The following is a 16,781-nucleotide window of genomic DNA, read 5'->3' on the forward strand; positions in this document are numbered from 1 at the left end:
ACTACTGTAATACTGCCTCCTAGCTGAGAGGTTGTGTCTGTGTAGCTCTCCTGATGTCTGGAGAAAGCCCAGGGCGGGGCCACCCTGGGTGGGGAAGCTCCCCAAGCAAGGCCCAGGCTTCTCGGCCTATTCTGGGAATTAATCCCCAGACACCTCAAACCATGGATGAAAATCCTAAAGTTTCTATGGAAGGAAGAAATGTGCAGAATGTTGCCAGTCCCAGTGTGGTAAGAAGCACAGATGAGAAGAAAGTGTTGGAACTAAAGAAGGAATCATCATCAAGTAAGGTAATGGCTGCAGGTACAATCCACCCCTCCTGCAGTCAGACAGAGGAGAACATCCCTGGAGAAGCAGACCATGCAGGAGAATCTGCAGCAGCCTTTCCTGATACGGTCTGACCGCACACGATACGGGAGCGGGAGCAGCGCAAAAGTTACAAGCACGCCAGATGAGCCCAGAGGGAATACACCAGGAAGGCTTCAGGGGGCCACAAGTGCGGTCACTGGGAAGAACCAGGGGCCCAGTCCCCAGTCTGGAGATTGTGGCCCGGCAGCAGTGACCACAGCAACACCGAGTCAGATGCCACCTCAGAAGAAGAGTCCTGTGAGTACCCCACCAGCACGGCCCCCCAATACTCAGCGGGCGCCTGAACTGTGTTTGGCCGAGCAGATCCCAGCTCTGGTAAAGAGACTTGAGACTTTAAAAAAGACAAAGTTACAGCTGCAGAAACAGACTGTATATACAAGCTAAAGGCAGCAAACCCCAATAACCAGGCTGTACATGACAAGAAGCTGAGCTCCCTCGCTGTGCAGCTCGCTGACACTGTGCAGGACATGGAGGACGTATTGGAGCGGATGGGACCAGTCACTGAGACCTTCAGGAATCATCAGCGATTTGAGGGATATAATGAAAGACCAAAGTCATCTACATCTACTGCTGAACCTAAGTCTACAACCTGTAAAGATGACACCCAGCAGTCCTGTGTAAGACCACTCCTCAGACCAGCCAGCTTCCCTTTTGAGAAAGGGGATTTGTACAGACAAGCAGAAGCAAGCGTCCAGCAACAGCAGAAACCTGCAGAGATTCCTCCAGAGGCACCACAAGTCCCAGCAGTCCATCCTGTGAAGCAGGACTATAGACACAAACCACAAGGTAACACTGTAGAAGCTGTGCAGTCACCACAAGCCCCGGGGGGCAGTAGAGAGCAGCAGGACTGTGGACTCTTACCTGAAGGTAGCAGTGCAGCAGAGAGTTCACAGGACATGGCTCTGCAGGGCTTGCTGGGCTCTGTAGTGCAGGATCATTCTGCCAGTGACTGCACTGATATGACTGTATGTGATTTATCTGATAATGTGTCTGCAGAGGGGAGCGCTTCACAGTCTGTGTTGCATCTGGGGTCTCGTCCACCATTAGTTCAGCCTTCAGAGGCTTGTGACGCCCAGAGTATAGAGGTTGATGGTGGGGAGGGGGCTGTGCAGTCTGATGCACAACACTTCCCCCCCTTTAGTCACACAAGTGTCAGACCCCCATAGTACAGCTGGTCAGCAGCCACCACAGCGCCCCCAAGTACAGCAGGAGGGTAGAAGTAGTGGCACCTCCTCTGGAAATGCCTGGAGCCATGGGTCACCATTTATGTCCAATGTGAATTATACAGGTCAGGCTTTCAAGAGGAGGAACGTGGTCAGGTTCAGACATAGAGGGGCCAAGGAGGAGCTGCCTGACAGGAGGTTTGTGGTCCGTGAACTTCTCTGCCACCATATAGGCTTCCTGCCATCTAACATCCTGGCAGTGATAAACCTTCCTGACAGGCAGGGCTATGACGTCAGCTTCAAACTCATGTCTGACCTGGACCGCTTCTGGGCCCATGTCACCCGGGTGAGAGATGCTGATGGCTGGAATAAGTTCAGCTTTGTCCCCATCTCCAGACCAGACACAGCAAACGTTACAATAATATTCTGGAACGAGTCTGTCCCCTCCCCAGGATATTGTCGTATGGTTAAAAAGACACTGTGACCTAATGTCAGACCTGACTAAAACAAGGGACGAGGACGGCATATGGACGGGAGGGTGGAAGGTCCTGGTAAAGTTAAGGCAGATAAACAACATTACCCAACATCTGCCCAATTCTTTCTTCATTGGCCGGGAGAAAGGGGTTTGTTTCTATGCAGGTCAGCCAAGGAAATGGCTATATCGCGAGTGTGTGCACCCTGGTAAAATGTAATCTATGTGGGGAGATCGGCCATGTCAGCGCCACCTGTAAGAACATCCGCTGCAACCTCTGTGGTAAGACCGGTCACTCCCACAGGGACTGTCCTGACGCCTGGCATAACATCTGTAAGGACTTCCCTGATGAGGACCTGCTGGAGGGGGCAGAGGACCTGGAGGAGGAGACATTGGTGTCAGGGTCAGCAGTGGCACAGCCCGAGCCTCATCACAACATGGGTGACAACATGGGTGATGATATGGGTGACATAGTGCCTGACCAGTCCCAGCCAGGAGCCACTGAGGGGAACAGGGAGGTCACTGAGCGGGTTGTGGCCATGTCTTCTTCTGCCCCAACATCAATAAATCTACAGAAGAGATGGAAAAAAGACAAAACCAGCCGTAAGCCTGAGGAGGGATGGACCACTGTCCAAAAACCTTCCAAAAAGAAAGTAGACCCCGAGTCAGGTGTCATGTCCATCACAAATAGGGACAGTGTGTTATCAGAGTCAGACGCGGAGGAAGAGATGGAGAGAGAGCTAAAGCGAGTGGTAGAGGAATTTAATGAGGACCAAGAGGGTGATCCCCCCCCCCCCCACAAAAAGGAGACCCCCACGGGATAAACGTCTGTCCGAATCGGACATGGAAACAGGTGGTAAGCAGGAGGGCTCGTACTCAGATCAATGATGATGGGGGTGATATCTCTACTTTGCTTTGCTTTAATGGCCGACTTTAGCCTTAAAGTGTTCTCCAGTAATGTGAACAGTGTCAGAGTGAGGAGGACCAGACACGCTGTATATGACCATCTAACGTCTCTTGATGTTGACATCTTCTTCTTACAGGAGACACGTTTAAATACTTTAGGTCTTTTACGTGAAGCAGAGCTTGAATGGCGGTCTGGTCCGTCCTTTTGGTCACTGGCTGTGGAACCAAGTGCCGGGGTCTCTATCCTGTTTACCACCAATGATGTAACTATACATAGGCTGACAGAGGTATTGATGGGAAGGTGCCTAATGCTAGAAGTTACTATACGGGGTAGAAGGCTCCGACTTATCAATATCTATGGTTCACAGACAGTGACTGAAAGGGTTAACCTTTATAACGAAGTAAAGCCATATCTCTTTACGTCTGTCCCTGTCATCATGGCGGGGGATTTTAATGCCTCCAGAACATCGAGTGATAGATCCTCTAATAGACCTCTAACCCGAGACTCCAAGGTCTTAAACCAAATCATTCTACAGGCCGGGTTGTTAGATGTGTTTGTGCAGGGTGGTCGGAAGCCAAAATGTACCTATTTCTGTGGTGGAAGAAGTAGTCGTATAGATTTCGCTCTGGTTAGTCCTACAGAGATGATTGGTGAGAAGGATGAGAAGATCGTCCCTTATTCTGACCATCTGGCCTTATATTTTTGTCTGGGTGTCACACAGGGTCCTGAGACAGGTAGAGGGTTGTGGAGACTGAATTCCGGTCTATTAGAGGATCCTTCTGTGCAGAGACAGGTTCACTCTCTTATACAGAGTCAGCTAGAGAGGGTGGACTTCTATGATGATATGGCCGCCTGGTGGGAGGATGTCAAGGATGAGATCAGAACCCTCTTAAAGAGACTGTCAGTTATAAAGGGGAAGAGTAAGTATGGCCAGTATCTCAAGCTGCGCAAAGAATTGGAGTCATTATATTCGGCGGGTGAGGAACAACAAAGGATAGACCGGCTGAAATCTGAGATAAGGCAGTATCAGTACAGCAGGTATACCTCCCTGGTTCTTGAACGGGATTATGGGTCCTTAGGGTCTCCTGATCCCTTTGAGAAATGCCGGGAGCGGGTGGCAAATAAATCTGTCACCGGTCTCACTGACTCCCAGGGTGTTTTGCAGGAATCTCGGGAGGGTATCCTGGGGGTGGTGAGATCTTACTATGCTGACTTGTTTCAGAGGAAGGTTTTGGATAGAGACAAGATGACCCAATTCTTAAAGACAACTCCGCTCCCTGATACTAATGATTTGGACTTTCTCCTTTGACAGTAGAATTGAAGGTGGCGGAGGTTAAAGAGGCCATTGATAAGTTACATGTGAAGAAGGCGCCAGTTCCAGATGGGATAACAGCAGAATTCTATAAGACATTCAGAGACCTCTTGGCCCCAATCCTCGTGGATGTTTATACAAATTGTCTAGAAAGTCACCTGATGCCTCCATCCAGGAGAGTGTGCTCGCTGATTCTGCTGTCTAAAGGTAAAGAGCCGAGTGACATCAAGAATTGGAGGCCAATTGCCCTCTTGAATGTCGACAGGAAGATTCTGGCAAAGATCCTGTTTTCTAGGTTAGTTTGTCTGTCCCCGGCACTGTTGGCAGGCTGTCAGTATGGCACAGTAAAAGGGCGGAACATCTCTGGGGCAGTGATCTCCATAAGGGAGATGTTTGAGAGATGTAAAGCCCTGAGGTGTCGGAGATATGTTGTGAGTCTTGACCAGGCTAAAGCCTTTGACAAAGTAGATCATGAGTATCTATGGGCCACTTTGTCAAAGTACGGTATTCCGGGACAATTCATTGATTGGCTGAAGACTTTGTATTGTGAGGCCGAGAGCTTTCCTCTGATCAATGGTTGGCAGGGTGACACGTTCAGGGTTGAGGCGGGGGTGAGACAAGGTTGCCCAGGGAGTCCGCTGCTGTATGTATTTGCCTTAGACCCGTTTCTGAGGTCACTGCAGGAGTGTGGTTTTCAGGGGGTGCCGGTCCCCCACTGCCTGCCCCTGAGTGTTGTTGCCTATGCGGATGATGTGACTGTAGTGATATCTGAACCTCGCGAGGTGGAGATGTTGTCTGCGGCCATTAGAAGTTACTCGGAGGCCTCAGGGTCTCTGGTAAACCTAGAGAAGAGTCAAGCTCTCTGGATATCAGATACTGATCCAGACTTTGATCTGCCCCAATTTCTGAGATCCTCCTCCTATATTAAAATCCTAGGGGTCAAATTCGGGAGGGAAGATAATGCCAGACTAAATTGGGAAGAGAAGTTGGAAACCGGAAATGCAAAGGTTCAGCGATGGAAGAACTGGAGGCTGACCTATAGAGAAAGGGTTAAAATGTTGAAGACTTACCTGGTATCTGTCTTCTTGTATGTCTCTGTCGTTTTTCCTTTGCCAGAATCTTTCTCCGCTCTGCTCTTTAGCCTGTTCTTCCAAATGTTCAGGGGGAACAGGTTGAACCTGATAAAAAGAGGTATCACCTACCTACAGAGGAGAGAGGGTGGGTTGAATATGCTGAATCCAAGGGTGTTCTTTGACTCCATGTTTCTAAAAGCTCATTTTGGTTGCCTGGACTCAAACAACAGCTCCCTGTGGGCAAATAGTATAAGGGACTGGATATTGCCTTTTGCAGAGTCTTGGGTGCGAGGCGGCAGTCTCGAGGGGGAGATGGACGCGTGACTACCTCCCCCTGTACCTGGAATATGGGCTCAGATGTCTGAAAAGATGGCGTATTGAGAAGTCTTATATAGAGAGTAAGCCAAGGAAGGACCTATATTTGAGGATCTGTAGGGCTTTCTTTTGTTCTCCGCTTGCCTTGAGAGATTGTGTGACCAGCACTTTACAGGAAAGCCTTAAGTTGCTCAATGATAAACGACTCCCAGATAAATTCTATGATGTAGCTTGGTTATCACTACATGGGAGGCTCTTTGTCAGGGGTAACCTGAAATATCTAAGTGTCTCAGATAGGAGCTGTCCTCTAGGTTGTCAGCAGAAGGAGACGCTGTACCATCCAGCAACAGGAATGTAGACGGGGGGACGATGTACCTGATCATTACTGTGTTAAAATATTACCATTGGCACATGAGAACCCGTGTGTCCATACACAATGAGCCATTCCACCACATCACAGCAGTAAGCCAAATAATGTCTGAGCTCCAATGGGTAAAGTCATTAGAAATAAAGAGAAACCAGAATAATAAGAAATTATGGAGAAATGTATCTTTGGTTTGACACAGATGATGTCTGTTATTTTATTTATTTATTTTGTGTTTTCTTTCCCAGCAAATGTGGACTTTCTAAGTTTATTATCTTTTAATAAGTACTCTAGTTGAGTAGTCATTGTGTGTACAATGCTTGTTATTTTTGTTTTGTATTGTAAGAATTTATTTTAATTGTATTTTCACAATAAAAATTGCCTCCTATATACAAGAATATAACTACTATAATACTGTCTCCTATATACAAGAATATAACTACTATAATACTGCTCCTATATACAAGAATATAACTACTATAATACTGCTCCCATATACAAGAATATAACTACTATAATACTGCTCCTATATACAAGAATATAACTACTATAATACTGCCTCCTATATACAATAATATAACTACTATAATACTGCTCCTATATACAAGAATATAACTGCTATAATACTGCTCCGTTATACAAGAATATACCTACTATAATACTGCTCCTATATACAAGAATATAACTACTATAATACTGCCTCCTATATACAAGAATATAACTACTATAATACTGCCCCTATATACAAGAATATAACTACTATAATACTGCTCCTATTTACAAGAATATAACTACTATAATACTGCAACCTATATACAAGAATATAACTACTATAATACTGCTCCTATATACAAGAATATAACTGCTATAATACTGCTCCGTTATACAAGAATATATCTACTATAATACTGCTCCTATATACAAAAATATAACTACTATAATACTGCTCATATATACAAGAATATAACTACTATAATACTGCCTCCTATATACCAGAATATAACTACTATAATACTGCTCCTATATACAAGAATATAACTACTATAATACTGCTCCTATATACAAGAATATGACTACTATAATACTGCTCCTATATACAAGAATACAACTACTATAATATTGCTCCTATATACAAGAATATAACAACTATAATACTGCCTCCTATATACAAGAATATAACTACTATAATACTGCTCCTATATACAAGAATATAACTACTATAATACTGCTTCTATATACAAGAATATAACTACTATAATACTGCCTCCTATATACAAGAATATAACTACTATAATACTGCCCCTATATACAAGAATATAACTACTATAATACTGCTCCTATTTACAAGAATATAACTACTATAATACTGCAACCTATATACAAGAATATAACTACTATAATACTGCTCCTATATACAAGAATATAACTGCTATAATACTGCTCCGTTATACAAGAATATATCTACTATAATACTGCTCCTATATACAAAAATATAACTACTATAATACTGCTCATATATACAAGAATATAACTACTATAATACTGCCTCCTATATACCAGAATATAACTACTATAATACTGCTCCTATATACAAGAATATAACTACTATAATACTGCTCCTATATACAAGAATATGACTACTATAATACTGCTCCTATATACAAGAATACAACTACTATAATATTGCTCCTATATACAAGAATATAACAACTATAATACTGCCTCCTATATACAAGAATATAACTACTATAATACTGCTCCTATATACAAGAATATAACTACTATAATACTGCTTCTATATACAAGAATATAACTACTATAATACTGCCTCCTATATACAAGAATATAACTACTATAATACTGCCCCTATATACAAGAATATAACTACTATAATACTGCTCCTATTTACAAGAATATAACTACTATAATACTGCAACCTATATACAAGAATATAACTACTATAATACTGCTCCTATATACAAGAATATAACTGCTATAATACTGCTCCGTTATACAAGAATATATCTACTATAATACTGCTCCTATATACAAAAATATAACTACTATAATACTGCTCATATATACAAGAATATAACTACTATAATACTGCCTCCTATATACCAGAATATAACTACTATAATACTGCTCCTATATACAAGAATATAACTACTATAATTCACAAGCGGCACATAGAAGCGAGCAGCCGGCACAACTACCCCTAGATTCCTAAGATCGCACTCTCAGCTAGTGCAGCGAAAATGAAAGACGCCCTGAGCTCGGGCTCCACAGTTCCCTTAACAGTGCTGGCAGGCACTGTAACCCTTCGGGTTCCAAGTCCCTAATGAAAAGACATCTTCGTATCAAACATATGTAGAAAGCAGGGACGTCACTCACCGGGGTACTGTGCCGATAATTCTTTATTTCTTTAAGGTGCAAAAACAGACGGTGCACGGACGTTTCCAAGGACTCAGCTAATCAGAGTAAGACTGGGTGACAGCTGTTGCGCGTGCGCATTCACGCTTCTTCAGGGTCTGAAGAAGCGTGAATGCGCACGCGCAACAGCTGTCACCCAGTCTTACTCTGATTAGCTGAGTCCTTGGAAACGTCCGTGCACCATGTCTGTTTTTGCACCTTAAAGAAATAAAGAATTATCGGCACAGTACCCCGGTGAGTGACGTCCCTGCTTTCTACATATGTTTGATAACTACTATAATACTGCTCCTATACACAAGAATATGACTACTATAATACTGCTCCTATATACAACAATATAACTACTATAATGCTGCCCCCAACAGAATGTAAATAAGAGGTAAACTATCACACCCTTCAAGTTCAGGTGACTGATTTATTGATCTGTCATGTGACCAGCTACTATGGCAGGAATTAAAGTGGTCCCAATAAAAGTAAAAATGCTGCTCAAACACAATGTAAAGTGGTGTAGAGGTGCGGTATAATGGATGGTCCTGTCAGCAGAGTAAACACATGTCTGATAATATCATTATAATGGACCTATAGTTGTGGTCAGAGGATTCCACCCCGACTTTTAATGGAAATCTTGTTACATAACTTAGATGTTTATCTTGTTCTGGAGTAAATAAGTACTGAGGCAGGATATATAATGTATTGTATAAATGTGCAATCTGCAAAACTTTATAAAGATTCCTCCGGAAATGTCACTCCTCCGATACATATTTTAGAAACCTATTCACTTTGTACAAAAGGGTGCAGTATTATAGTAGTTATATTCTTGTATATAGGAGCAGTATTATAGTAGTTATATTCTTGTATATAGGAGCAGTATTATAGTAGTTATATTCTTGTATATAGGAGGCAGTATTATAGTAGTTCTATTCTTGTATATAGGAGCAGTATTATAGTAGTTATATTCTTGTATATAGGATATATAGGAGGCAGTATTATAGTAGTTATATTCTTGTATATAGGAGGCAGTATTATAGTAGTTGTCACGATGCCGGCTGGCAGGTAGTGGATCCTCTGTGCCAGAGAGGGGTGGCGAGGACCGCGCTAGTGGACCGGTTCTAAGCCACTACAGGTTTTCACCAGAGCCCGCCGCAAAGCGGGATGGTCTTGCTGCGGCGGTAGTGACCAGGTCGTATCCACTAGCAACGGCTCACCTCTCTGACTGCTGAAGATAGGCGAGGTACAAGGGAGTAGGCAGAAGCAAGGTCGGACGTAGCAGAAGGTCGGGGGCAGGCGGCAAGGATCGTAGTCAGGGGCAACGGCAGGAGGTCAGGAACACGGGCTAGGAACAAACAAGGGAACGCTTTCACTAGGCACAAGTGCAACAAGATCCGGCCAGGGAGTGCAGGGGAAGTGAGGTGATATAGGGAAGTGCACAGGTGGAAACTAATTAAGCTAATTGGAAGATTGGGCCAGGCACCATCATAGGTGCACTGGCCCTTTAAATCGCAGAGACCCGGCGCGCGCGCGCCCTAGGGAGCGGGGCCGCGCGCGCCGGGACAGGACCGATGGAGAGCGAGTCAGGTACGGGGACCGGGGTGCGCATCGCGAGCGGGCGCCACCCGCATCGCGAATCGCATCCCGGCTGGAGGCGGTACCGCAGCGCACCCGGTCAGGAGATCTGACCGGGGCGCTGCAGCAACGAGGATGAGGCGAGTGCTCCGGGGAGGAACGGGGACCCGGAGCGCTCGGCGTAACAGTACCCCCCCCCCTTGGGTCTCCCCCTCTTCTTGGGGCCAAAGAACCTGAGGAAAAAAAAGTCAATTTTTCCGTGATGAGGTCCGATGCACATTAGGAGGGGTTCTGTGCGGAAACGCATGAGACAGTCCAATCTTTCATTGTTAATACAATAGATGTAGAGGGGTCTGGCGAGACTGGTCACAGGGACGTAGAACCTGTTGATAAGAGAGGCCAAAAAATTTTTTCCTGCAGATCCGGAATCCAAGAAGACCATAGTAGAGAAGGAGAAGGTAGAGGCAGATATCCGCACAGGCACAGTAAGGCGTGGAGAAGCAGAGTTGACATCAAGAACTGTGTCACCTTTGTGCGGAGTCAGCGTACGTCTTTCCAGGCGGGGAGGACGGATAGGACAATCCTTCAGGAAGTGTTCGGTACCGGCATAGTACAGGCAAAGATTCTCCATGCGGCGTCGTGTCCTCTCTTGAGGTGTCAAGCGAGACCGGTCAACTTGCATAGCCTCCGCGGCGGGAGGCACAGGAACGGATTGCAGAGGACCAGAGGAGAGAGGAGCCGGGGAGAAAAAACGCCTCGTGCGAACAAAGTCCATATCCAGGCGGAGCTCCAGACGCCATCCGGAAGAACGCATGTCAATGCGAGTGGCAAGATGAATGAGTTCATGCAGGTTAGCAGGAGTTTCTCGTGCGGCCAGAACATCTTTAATGTTGCTGGATAGGCCTTTTTTAAAGGTCGCGCAGAGAATCTCACTATTCCAGGACAACTCGGAAGCAAGAGCACGGAACTGAATGGCGTACTCGCCAACGGAAGAAACACCCTGGACCAGGTTCAGCAGGGCAGTCTTGGCAGAAGAGGCTCGGGCAGGCTCCTCGAAGACACCACGGACCTCAGCGAAGTAGGACTGGACTGTGGCTGTGGCAGGATCATTGCGGACCCCATCAAATTTGTCCGGCAGGGACAAGCAGGGGTTAGGAGCGGCCGGTTGCTGCGGAGGAGTTGCAGGAGCCGGCGGAGGAGATGGTTGTTGCAGCTGTAGCTGTGACTGAATTTGCTGTATCTGTGACTGAAGATGCAGTGTCACGGAGGTCAAGTATGCCAGCTGTTGATTTCGTTGGGCGATCTTTAGGGCTTGCTGGGCGACCAGTGTAGGGAGGTCGGTGACAACTGGCAGAGGAACTTCAGCGGGATCCATGGCCGGATCTACTGTCACGATGCCGGCTGGCAGGTAGTGGATCCTCTGTGCCAGAGAGGGGTGGCGAGGACCGCGCTAGTGGACCGGTTCTAAGCCACTACAGGTTTTCACCAGAGCCCGCCGCAAAGCGGGATGGTCTTGCTGCGGCGGTAGTGACCAGGTCGTATCCACTAGCAACGGCTCACCTCTCTGACTGCTGAAGATAGGCGAGGTACAAGGGAGTAGGCAGAAGCAAGGTCGGACGTAGCAGAAGGTCGGGGGCAGGCGGCAAGGATCGTAGTCAGGGGCAACGGCAGGAGGTCAGGAACACGGGCTAGGAACAAACAAGGGAACGCTTTCACTAGGCACAAGTGCAACAAGATCCGGCCAGGGAGTGCAGGGGAAGTGAGGTGATATAGGGAAGTGCACAGGTGGAAACTAATTAAGCTAATTGGAAGATTGGGCCAGGCACCATCATAGGTGCACTGGCCCTTTAAATCGCAGAGACCCGGCGCGCGCGCGCCCTAGGGAGCGGGGCCGCGCGCGCCGGGACAGGACCGATGGAGAGCGAGTCAGGTACGGGGACCGGGGTGCGCATCGCGAGCGGGCGCCACCCGCATCGCGAATCGCATCCCGGCTGGAGGCGGTACCGCAGCGCACCCGGTCAGGAGATCTGACCGGGGCGCTGCAGCAACGAGGATGAGGCGAGTGCTCCGGGGAGGAACGGGGACCCGGAGCGCTCGGCGTAACAGTAGTTATATTCTTGTATATAGGAGCAGTATTATAGTAGTTATATTCTTGTATATAGGAGGCAGTATTATAGTAGTTATATTCTTGTATATAGGAGCAGTATTATAGTAGTTATATTCTTGTATATAGGAGCAGTATTATAGTAGCTATATTCTTGTATATAGGAACAGTATTATAGTAGTTATATTCTTGTATATAGGAGCAGTATTATAGTAGTTATATTCTTGTATATAGGAGGCAGTATTATAGTAGTTATATTCTTGTATATAGGAGGCAGTATTATAGTAGTTATATTCTTGTATATAGGAGGCAGTATTATAGTAGTTATATTCTTGTATATAGGAGGCAGTATTATAGTAGTTATATTCTTGTACATAGAAGCAGTATTATAGTAGTTATATTCTTGTATATAGGAGCAGTATTATAGTAGTTATATTCTTGTATATAGGAGCAGTATTATAGTAGTTATATTCTTGTATATAGGAACAGTATTATAGTAGTTATATTCTTGTGCATAGGGGGCAGTATTATAGTATTTTTAGGCATATTTTTGTACACAGTTTGGCGGTAATTTTCCACCCGTTATTTCTAACAGATTTTCTCCAGGTTGGTTGGATGACTTTAGTTTATTTTTCACAAATTCTCTAATGGATTGAAATCTGGACTTTTTTTTGTAAATGGGCTGGGTGACAGCCAATATTCTATTCTTTCACATTCTGCAGCTGCCATACATTGCCTTGTATACACTTCGCTGCATAGGTTAGTCAGATTTGTGGTTAAAGTGTCGCTTTGACAACAAAAAAACATTTGAGATGTCACACAGACATACCAAAAGTTTTGATCGGTCGAGGGTCTTAATGTTGTGATCCTTCAATCATCGCTAGAATTAGCCGGCATAAAGTTTATTTTATAAAATGACAGTATTGCTTGGTGACAACCCCTGTGAATAGAAGAACTATCATGAAGATTATAGAGAATGTAGTCCCATGAAGGAACAAGCCTCTACTCGTATCTCTGCTCCACATTCCTGAAGACTGAAAATAATCACAGACATCGGCCCGAAACGGCTCCTCCTCCATGTTTACCGAGGTGTGTCCCAGGATATCCCATGTGACCTCTAATTTCATTCCAAAATTCTATCATCTCCTATTTAACTAATCTATTTATCTATCTATCTATCTCATATCTATCTATCTCATATCTATCTATCTCCATCTATCTATCTATCTATCTATCTCATATCTATCTATCTCATATCTATCTATCTCCATCTATCTATCTATATATCTATCTCATATCTATCTATCTCATATCTATCTATCTCATATCTATCTATCTCATATCTATCATATATCTATCTATCTCATATCTATCTCATATCTATCTATCTCATATCCATCTATCTATCTCATATCTATCATATATCTATCTATCTCATATCTATCTCATATCTATCTATCTCATATCCATCTATCTATCTCATATCTATCTATCTAAGACAGCAAAAAAGATCTCTCCATAGCATCAGATAAATCCACCGTGAAATGTATTCCATAACGTGTGTCTTTACATAAAGCGACGTTTCGGCCAGCATGGCCCAAAGCTTGAGAAAGGCTGGGTTGAGCTGGCCGATAGCGTTGTTTTTTGTAAAAACACACATTATGGAATACATTTTACGGTGGATTTATCTGGTGCTATGGAGATCTCTTTTGCTGTTTTCGGTGGATGGGTCCCTGACCCGGACCCCAGCTTCTGCGTGCACCACTGCATGAATACTACGCATTGAAGGGTTGTGCTGTTTTTCTTTCCTATCTATCTCATATCTATCTATCTCATATCTATCTATCTATCTCATATCTATCTATCTCATATCTATCTATTTATCTCATATCTATCTATCTCATATCTATCTATCTATCTCATATCTATCTATCTCATATCTATCTCATATCTATCTCATATCTATCTCATATCTATCTATCTCATATCTATCTCATATCTATCTATCTCATATCTATCTATCTCATATCTAGCTATCTATCTCATATCTAGCTATCTATCTATCTCATATCTATCTATCTATCTCATATCTATCTATCTCATATCTATCTATCTCATATCTATCGATCTATCTCATATCTATCTATCTCATATCTATCTATCTCATATTTATCCATCTATCTCATATCTATCTATCTATCTCATATCTATCTATCTCATATCTATCTATCTCATATCTATCTCGTATCTATCTATCATCTCATATCTATCTATCTCATATCTATCTATCTCATATCTATCTATCTCATATCTATCGATCTATCTCATATCTATCTATCTCATATCTATCTATCTCATATCTATCTATCTAATATCTATGTATCTCATATCTATATATCTATCCATCTCATATCTATCTATCTATCTCATATCTATCTATCATCTCATATCATCTATCTCAGTGTTTCCCAACCAGGGTGCCTCCAGCTGTTGCAAAACTACAACTCCCAGCTGTCCAGGCATGCTGGGAGTTGTAGTTTTGCAACAGCTGGGGGCACCCTGGTTGGGAAACACTGATCTATCTCATATCTATCTATTTCATTTCTGTCTATCTATATATTTAATATCTATCACTATTGGCCCTATAGCTCAGTGGGGGAGATTTATCAAAACTTGTCCAGGGGAAAAGCCCATAGCAACCAACCAGATCACTTCTTTCATTTTTTTTAAAAAGCCTTTGAAAAATGATAGAGGTGATCTGATTGGTTGCTATGGGCAACATAGCAACTTTTCCTCTGGACGGGTTTTCATAAATCTCCTCCAGTGTTCCCAGACCTGATTAAAAGAACAATTTTCATTCTCTGGAGAAAGATTCCTACGAAATGTTGTGGACATAACATCAAAGCTGGATGTGCCCCTCGGACTGAATGGGAGGCGGCAGGACAACAATTATCCAGGCATTTCCTGTTGGCAGCCAGAGAAGTCTTTCCCAGACGTTGAAAATTACGGTTGATACCATCTGCAGCTTTATCTTTAAGATCTAGTCAATAGAACGAATTGCAAACAGTTTACAAAAGGTGGAGCCAAAAATGAAGAAGAAATTCCTGAGGATCATGTCGGATTACTATACTGACATCTAGTGGAGATGTACAATAGCTGCAGGTGCCACTGCCTACCGTCCTGGTCTCAAAATAGGTGCAACTGTATAAAAGTAAGAGGCGTCCTGCGTCTCCTGACTATTCAGGCTTTAGATCAGTGCCTGAGGATTCATGGCTGGAGTGTGGCTTTTCTCTTTGACCATGTAACATCGCTTCCCCACGCATAGGTAGGTTTAGTGTTAGGTCAGCTTATCACGCATAGGTAGGTTTAGTGTTAGGTCCGCTTATCACGCATAGGTAGGTTTAGTGTTAGGTCCGCTTATCACGCATAGGTAGGTTTAGTGTTAGGTCTGCTTATCACGCATAGGTAGGTTTAGTGTTAGGTCCGCTTATCACGCATAGGTAGGTTTAGTGTTAGGTCTGCTTATCATGCATAGGTAGGTTTAGTGTTAGGTCCGCTTATCACGCATAGGTAGGTTTAGTGTTAGGTCCCGTGCCACTTGAGAAACGTTGGTGTGCGGGCTCTGGTGTGTCCTTCATACAAGGATACACTGGCGATTGTCTCGATTTTAACATCAGTGTTGAGGGATTAGCCAATGTCATTGTATACATCTCCCACAGTAGTGCACCCATATTCCTGTATTATTCTAATTGTTACACATCCACACCGTCTATCTGGTGTAGGATTCTATTGTGGCACTTGTAGTCCACTGCAGGCATCCTCCATTGTATGCATTTTTATGGTGGGGATCGCCCCTAGTAATGGACCACAAGGGCAGGATCTGCTCCCCCAGTATAAATGCACAATTGCATTTGGGGTTGAGCCCCTCCAGCCATTTGAGACCACGTCTTTGTTGTTTAATCCTTACTTTTTATGACACATTGGTGAAATCCCTTCCCACTTCCAATAATTTGCTGATCATGCAGTTCTATGGAGAGAGGAGTTCTGTACAGATTCTTACCAATAGAAAAAGAAACGGTACCAACCAAGACACTGCCTCATCTCTTTAAGGACCCCAAGACACTTGAAATGTGCTAAGTAGGGTGCACATTGACTGGGCAAAGGAGGGTGCACCCTGACTGTGTGTGGCATCTCTGGTTATCAAGAAGGGGCAACATTTTTCAGCCCTTGTCCCTCCTTCCCTCTATGAGAGGACAAGTTATCTACTAAGAGTTCTCCTCCGTCTGGTTCGTCACCGTCTGGTGCATAATTGAATTTTGAGATTTAGTTACATACACTGTCTTTTAAAAGAGGGCCTCCTAATTTAGACATTGAGGACAGTTTAGTCCTGCAAAGACCGATATTAAACATTTAACAGATTAAAACATCTTTTAGGTAGAATTTATCCCCTTAAGGACTGAGCCCTTTTTCACCTTAAAGGGATAGTCCAGTGGTGAAAAACGTATCCCCTATCCTAAGGATAGGGGATAAGTTTGAGATCGCAGGGGGTCCGACCGCTGGGGCCCCCTGCGATCTCTCTGTACGGGGGCCAGGCTCTCCGGCCAGATAGCGGGTGTCGACCTCTGCACGAAGCAGCGGACGACGCGCCCCCTCAATACATCTCTATGGCAGAGCACTCCGGCTCTGCCATAGAGTTGTATTGAGGGGGC

Source organism: Hyla sarda, chromosome 4, assembly GCF_029499605.1.
Source record: "Hyla sarda isolate aHylSar1 chromosome 4, aHylSar1.hap1, whole genome shotgun sequence".
Lineage (NCBI taxonomy): Eukaryota > Metazoa > Chordata > Amphibia > Anura > Hylidae > Hyla > Hyla sarda.